Source organism: Aedes aegypti, chromosome 1 (assembly GCF_002204515.2).
Source record: "Aedes aegypti strain LVP_AGWG chromosome 1, AaegL5.0 Primary Assembly, whole genome shotgun sequence".
Classification (NCBI taxonomy): Eukaryota; Metazoa; Arthropoda; class Insecta; order Diptera; family Culicidae; genus Aedes; species Aedes aegypti.
This window is the reverse complement of record NC_035107.1, coordinates 98,087,084-98,094,381: the sequence shown is the minus strand read 5'-3', so window position 1 is coordinate 98,094,381 and position 7,298 is coordinate 98,087,084. Positions and strand designations below refer to the sequence as shown.

The 7,298-nt window shown below is 35.2% G+C and overlaps 1 long non-coding RNA gene across 1 annotated transcript; it reads right to left on the bottom strand.

Annotated features, from left to right (window-relative positions):
* Positions 1–1,332: 1,332 nt before the first annotated feature.
* Positions 1,333–2,159, bottom strand: LOC5572001. The gene is made up of 2 exons (XR_002500195.1): positions 1,988–2,159; positions 1,333–1,926 (listed from the first exon to the last, which is right to left on the bottom strand). It is a non-coding gene; the product is annotated as an uncharacterized LOC5572001 (long non-coding RNA).
* Between the last annotated feature and the right edge of the window lie 5,139 nt (positions 2,160–7,298).

Here is a 7,298-nt window from a genome sequence, read left to right as displayed (position 1 = left end):
ACCCGTTTACCGAGATCAATTTCCGAATTTAAGTGTGTAACAACGCCAAAAAGAAGATGGTTGAGGATTTGGGGTCAATATAATCTTAAAAATCGATGTTCAAAGTTCGATGAAGAGTGCCAGAGGGTGACACGCAAGTGAGTAGCTTTACCAGTCGATCCTCCGAGTACTTCTGAAGGTACGGGAGGACAAAGAAATGCCCACCGGCGGGTCATACGCCCAATCTACAAGAAAAAGCACAGAGTGTGCTAATTAGGTACTGAGGAATTGCCCTGCTGAATTCGGTGTACAAAATACTGTCACGCATCCTAAACTGAGACTGCTCGAAAAGTCCTTCGTTGGCGAATACCAAGCTGGTTTTTGTGAGAGCCGCTCGGTTACGGACCAATTAGCATTCCAAAACATTAATCTTCATTGAATCGTCCAACCTTTATTTACAAACTTTGTCAAAATAAAGGTATGTACCGTAATCCGGGGTATCATTGATCAGCGGGGTAACATTGATCGGAATGACTCATCTCGTAATAAGTTGGTATCATCATTTATAGATGAAACATTTCCAAAGCATGAATGTTGCTTCTCTTTCTTATATTCATGAGCCATTAAAAATTAGGATTTTTGCAAAAAATGGGTTAAATTCATGCGTAGTTTTGTCAAGTTTGTGAAACAATGATTTCAATGGTTAAGGATGACACTACCAAATATTCATGTCTCACATAAGTTCTGCAAGCGATATGAGCAAGGAAAATGCGATTCTCACTAAAAATGGCATCGCTTAAAACGATTCCGCTGTCAAAACTTCTATAAGTATGTTCAATTAGGCAACACTAACGAAATATTGTTAAGAATGTAGAATTCCCTTAGGAAATTGCCTACCTTTAGGCGTATTCCGCTGTTCGAGGTGTTTTTAATTTTAAAATAACTTAAAAAGTAAATGAGATGTAAGCGTTTGGACATCATATTCGGCTTCAGGGGCCATGATTTATGTAAGTAACGACATTTTCAATATTACCGAACGTTGTTTACATAGATGATCAATGTTACCCCATATCAGCTAAATGAAAAAATCACATAAAACATTTTTTAAACATGTTTAAATCTTTTAAAAAACAAAATACAGTATATAGTCACGAGCTATGGGTGGCAGTACTTGTTTTAAAAATATAAAACTCACAACATTTACATTTTTGGATGAAATATTTAAGAAATATCCTAAAAACTGATCAATGTTACCCCGGATTACGGTAATTTTAATTTACGTAGAAAGGTCTTTAAAAGAGTGCAGAAATGAGACGTCATCATATACATTAGGTTTTATCACTCAAATAAGTCTGAAATTTGGAAACACTTAATTTATTTAATCTACAACAATATAATATGTACATTCTAGTGCTGCTTGGCAAAACTACGATAATTAGAGAGCTCTTCATACGTTTTGATCTCTGGGACACTTTTCCTGTTACCTATGGCCTGGTTATACAAGGCACAATTTTCCAACTCAGGAACACCATCCAAACTCCAGTGATGCACTCGTTTGTTTCGGAAGTTAAAATCATTCGACGAACACAGTTTACTGGCAGGATCATCACGAATAATGGACGTTACATGCGGAGAACACAGATCGATGGTTGGAATTGGTTCATCGATAATGACGCAGTCATCATCGCTATCGATTGACGGTGAACACTTCACTATTCTGCGTTGACGAAGAAACATTTCATCGGGAGAACACAGATTGATGACCGGGATTGGTTTTTCAATGATGACACAGTCATCGCTACTCTCTGACGAAGATCGTAAGGAAGTTTTCATGTCAACTTTAGCAACATGGCCGACTTCTGCTTTCTGATCTTGGTCATTATGTTCGTAATTGGGCTTTGGTTCGTCTGCTTCGAAGTTATCCATGGAAAGCATCATGCAGTAAACCTGTAAGAATGTGGAATATAAATTCATGGCATGTTAGATTTTAATTTTTATGGTCACTTACTTAACGTTTGTTGGACCGGAGTGCCGCTCAAGTTTCGCAGTCACAATACATTTGCTTTCATGATTGTCTGTTAGCATTTTAATAGTTACGCTGCTGTATTTTGTACAACACATAAAAAACCTCGCGTTTTTGCACACAGCATCAGCGCGGTACGTCTGGCGTTAAACATGGTACGTCTGAACGTTAAAAATGAACTCTGCGAACAATAAGTACAGTGACTCAAATTCATATTTGTACATTGCATTGTTGTCTCAACAAGTTGGTATAAAATCAACTATCAAAAGATATATCACATTCAAAATACTTTATCAATAATGAAACATGTCTAATTTTTCATGTGTGACATGAAGGTGGCCCATTTTTATGACAAAAAATACTGGACTACAAAAATATCAAGAAACACTCCTTAAATCTGTTCATTCGGCTTCAGAAGCTAACAGAGATGGGAGACTCACTCACGAATCATTCAAAAGAGTCGACTCTCGAAAATGAGTGAACAAATCACGATACTTTTTAAGAGAGTCATAATTCCCTAGCACTGCAGTTCATGGTCAGCTCGAAAAAATACCATGGATTTTTTTTCAAATACGCTTAACATAGTCAATAAGTACATAAGAAATTCACCTACGATTCGCTTCTAAATTTCGAATATTTTGCCCATCTCCAGAAGCTATTATTAAAGTTTGAGCGGAATCCGCCAATTCTAAGAGGAAGCGTTATCATATTGGTCTGATTTAGCAGGACGTGCCCTGATTTTAGAAATGATTTGAAGAGTCCTGATTGCTTTTTCACGGAGCTTCTTTTGCCGTTATTATCAAATAAAAATAGCCATCAAAACTTTGAATGCCAGATGGTGTATATGCCTATTCTACACTTCTGTGCAAATTTTAAAAACCCGTTATCGCAATTTCGAGTTACGGCTTTTTAAAGGCGTAACTGTCAAAAACGTTGATTTTTAATTCATTAACACTGTATTTCAATACCGAAGCCAGTTTAGAATGTTTTAAATTATAGAAAATCTATCAATTTTATAAGAACATGTAATAATAAGCCGGTCTAACATACATGTCTTGTTTATTAATTGCAAATATGTTGAATATTTATGGGGCCCAGATAGCCGTAGCGGTAAACGCGCAGCTATTCAGCAAGACCAAGCTGAGGGTCGTGGGTTCGAATCCCACCGGTCGAGGATCTTTTCGGGTTGGAAATTTCCTCGACTTCCCAGGGCATAGAGTATCTTCGTACCTGCCACACGATATACACATGCAAAAATGGTCATTGGCATAGTAAGCTCTCAGTTAATAACTGTGGAAGTGCTCATAAGAACACTAAGCTGAGAAGCAGGCTCTGTCCCAGTAGGGACGTAACGCCAGAAAGAAGAAGAAGATGTTGAATATTTCTTGGCAAATTCACATTTTAAATTGTCACCAATCACAAACTAAACTATCATGGGTTGACTGCAGACCTTCTTCGGGTTGTGAATAAATAAACTAATAAAAATAATAAACTATGCAAAATGGGTCATGGAGGCTTCCAAGAAGTCATTCATCCTACGAAAACTGTAGGCCTGTATGAGAAACAAACTTATGAAGGGTATCTACTATAAAATGGAAAAGCTGAAATTATTAGAGAACTTTAGTCAATATGGAAAAACCTGGAATTGTCAGAGAATTTCGGCAACAAACAGGGATATTATTTTGAATTAGTAATACATTATTTATTCAGCGCAAAACATGAATTTGAATGAAGCAGAACTTAAGATTGCCAAGTTAGTAAAGGCAAGTATAGTTTTTAATTGCAATTGGGCACTTATTTTTTTGTTGTTGCTAAAATGGTTTTGTCTATTCTACAAAAGAATAACTTAATAGAGGAAGAGCAAAAATTACGTTACGTACGAAAAATAGTATATAACTCAGGTAAGCAAGCCTCTTTTTAGAGTCTTGTTGAATGCAAGTCTCTGAAGTCTGATTAAAATACAAAACGGTCTCTAAAGTCACTTTTTTGTCTTAATCTGCTCGCAATGCACAATGGTCGGGCTCCATATAAAGGGGCGGCCAAAACTACCAAAAACTTTTTTGAGATTTTTATGATTTTTTTTATTTTAAAATATACCTTATGTGTTATATTATTATGATCCTTAATTGAAATTAAACTAAAACTTAAATTTATATGACTTTTATGACGGCAAACTGGCTGAAGTCAAAAAATTGATAAATGTAACAATAAAATAAAGCACAAAATTTATAATTTTGAAATGCAATATTTCCCCAAAGCTACCCACTATCTGAAAGCTTATGGTTCAACACTTGTATCGAGCATGAGGATGGAAAAAAAATATTTGGTTGAAGTTTTAATACTATTCAATATTGCACTTTAGTAATTTTGATGATTTTGAACATGAAAAACAACTCTTGTCGCGTCATGTCGCCGCCGTTTTTTAATACTATTCAATATTACACTTTAGTAATTTTGATGATTTTGAACATGAAAAACAACTCTTGTCGCGTCATGTCGCCGCCGTTTCGAATATTGCACATCAAAAAGCATCCTTAGATCTTACAAAAAACCTTTAAATTTTTTGCAGAAATTTGCTGATTTGCAAGTTAGAGCCATTTGAATAATTCAATATTTTACATATATACATATATTTTGACGATATTTTTCATACAAAGTTTTTTTTTAAATTTATTTAAACACTATTCATACACATTTTGATCACACTCGATCAAATATAAACAAAACTTGTACTTTCAGCCCAGTTTGATAACAATTTCTATTTAAAAAAAATCTTTTTTCTTAAAGTTACGTTATTTGTGAATAACCCCTTGTGAAACAACAAAAACGCCAAATAACATATTCAGATTACATATTTCATCGATTAAGGCGATAAAAATAGTTCTGGTCAAACTTCACTTTTTTCCGACCATTGTGCAATGGAACCTGGTTCTTCTTCTTTCTGGCGTTACGTCCCAACTGGGACAAAGCCTGCTTCTCAGATAAGTGTTCTTATGAGCACTTCCACAGTTATTAACTGAGAGCTTTGTTTGCCGATTGACCATTTTTGCATGTGCATATCGTGTGGCAGGTACGAAGATACTCTATGCCCTGGGAATCGAGAAAATTTCCTTTTCGAAAAGATCCTCGACCAGTGGGATTCGAACCCACGACCCTCAGCATGGTCATGCTGAATAGCTGCGCGTTTACCGCTACGGCTATCTGGGCCCCACGGAACCTGGTACAAAGTTGATTAGTCCTGAGAATCCTAGAGCACTACCAACTACCTTCTAGTACCTGCTACTACCTCCGGTACACACTTTCACAGAGATTACTCTGATGTTTCTTTCATCGATTTCTCCAGTTGTTACTTCTTGGAGATTTCCAACAGATCCTACAAGAGTTTATTCCAGAGTTTTTTTTAAATAAAATGATGTCATTATTTTTCCAAAAAGCCAAAAAAATCCAAAAAAGACTACTTTTAAAATTAATCTACGACTACTTGGAAACGCTGTAAAACTTCCTTCAGATATTCAGATATATTCGTTGAAATCTATTAAAAACTTTTCCAAGAATTTTTCAATAAATTCAACCTAGTATTCTTCATTAAATTTCACCAGCATTTCACCAAAATATTATTCCTGCGGTTCAAACATTTCTCGACTAATTTTTCAAATGAAATTTCCAAGTCTCAAAGGATTCTTCATTCGATGTTCCACACCAGTTAATAATATAGCAATTATTCCAGTTCCTTTACATTCCCTTGGCCTTTCCCTGGAGACATTTCTAGATGAATGATTGGAAAAATTCTTCAAATACTTCATTGGAAAAATGGAGGAATTCGTGTAGTAGATTTGAATTTTTGAAGGTGCCCTAAATCAATTTTTTGGAGAAATTGTTGCTTCCTTGGGAAATCAAACGGTTCTTGGTGGGATTTCTGATCCTTAGAAAAATTCCAGATCGAATTCATGAAGGTACCTAAAACGAATCTCTTGGGAAAATTACTTAGAGAGTTTGCCAAAAACTAATGTAAAACGAGCAGTCGTAATGTCACGAGGAATGCAAACGATGTCTAAAAAATAAGGGAATGTTTGTACAAGTGAGGAATTAAACTCTCATGTCATGGTCTTTGCTAGGTTCCCATTTTAGGAAAAGTATTTTTTAAAGTAGGAATGGACTATTTTCTTCATATCTGACTTTGGCACTTTCAGAGCATTTGATATGCATTCTTAATTTTCATAGAAATTAAAACTAAATTACCAATATTTTTTAAATTGGTCACACATTAAGAACAAACAAATATTTTTGTTTATTGAAGTGAAAAATACTTATCGTTAGACTTTTTGTGTTTCGAAGCCGAAACTTAATTTTTAGCCATCTAATCATTTACGTATTTTGAAGATATTTTTAACCTGGAATTATTTTTTAAAACCTTGATATATCGAGGACATTTTATCCAGCGTTGCTGGATGAGGGCGAGCTCGATAGGGCCCCTCTTGAGGGCTGCTGGAGGAAAGCAGCTATTAACGACGCTACGCTGCCGAAAGCATTTTCGGATAAGTGGAACGCAGTTCAAGAAACGATTGGTTCGACTAGGAGTGCCAGGAGGTTTTGGAGGAGAAGAATGCAGTGCGGGCGATTATGCTGCAACATGGCACGTGACAGAACGTGGAACGATACAGGGTGAATAAGCGGAAACAGTAAACCCGCCCACCAATATGGACTAGCTGTTGTAATACCAAGAAGAAAGCTCTGCAGAGAATTCAAAATAAAATTTTGAAAATGATTCTGAGGCTTCCTCCTTGGTATAGTACCAATGAGTTACATAGAATATCCAATGTTGAAACATTGGAACAAATGTCAAATAAAATAATTAATAATTTCAGGCAAAAATCGTTACAATCTTCTATCGCCACGATTAATGCGTTATATGTTTAGGTTAAGTTAGGTTAAGTATATTAAAAACGATGAAAGTTTTTTCTCTTATAAGCAGGTGAAATCAACTCACCTGTAAAAAATCTGAACTGCTGCGGCAAATGAAATGTAATATGTTATTAACAAAATGTTAATAAAATCTCAGATTTGTAACACAGAACACCTAAATATAAGAAATAATGAATGTAATGTTTGGAATGATACTAATAAAATAATTAAAAAAAAAAAAAAAAAAAAAAAAAAAAAAAAAAAAAAAAAAAAAAAAAAAAAAAAAAAAAAAAAAAAGTAAACCCGCCTATTCCCGAACAAAAGGCGCCGGATGGAAGAGGTGGAGTTGCTGTACCGTTCTCAAGAATCGCGTATGCTATATCCCGCAAAGGCT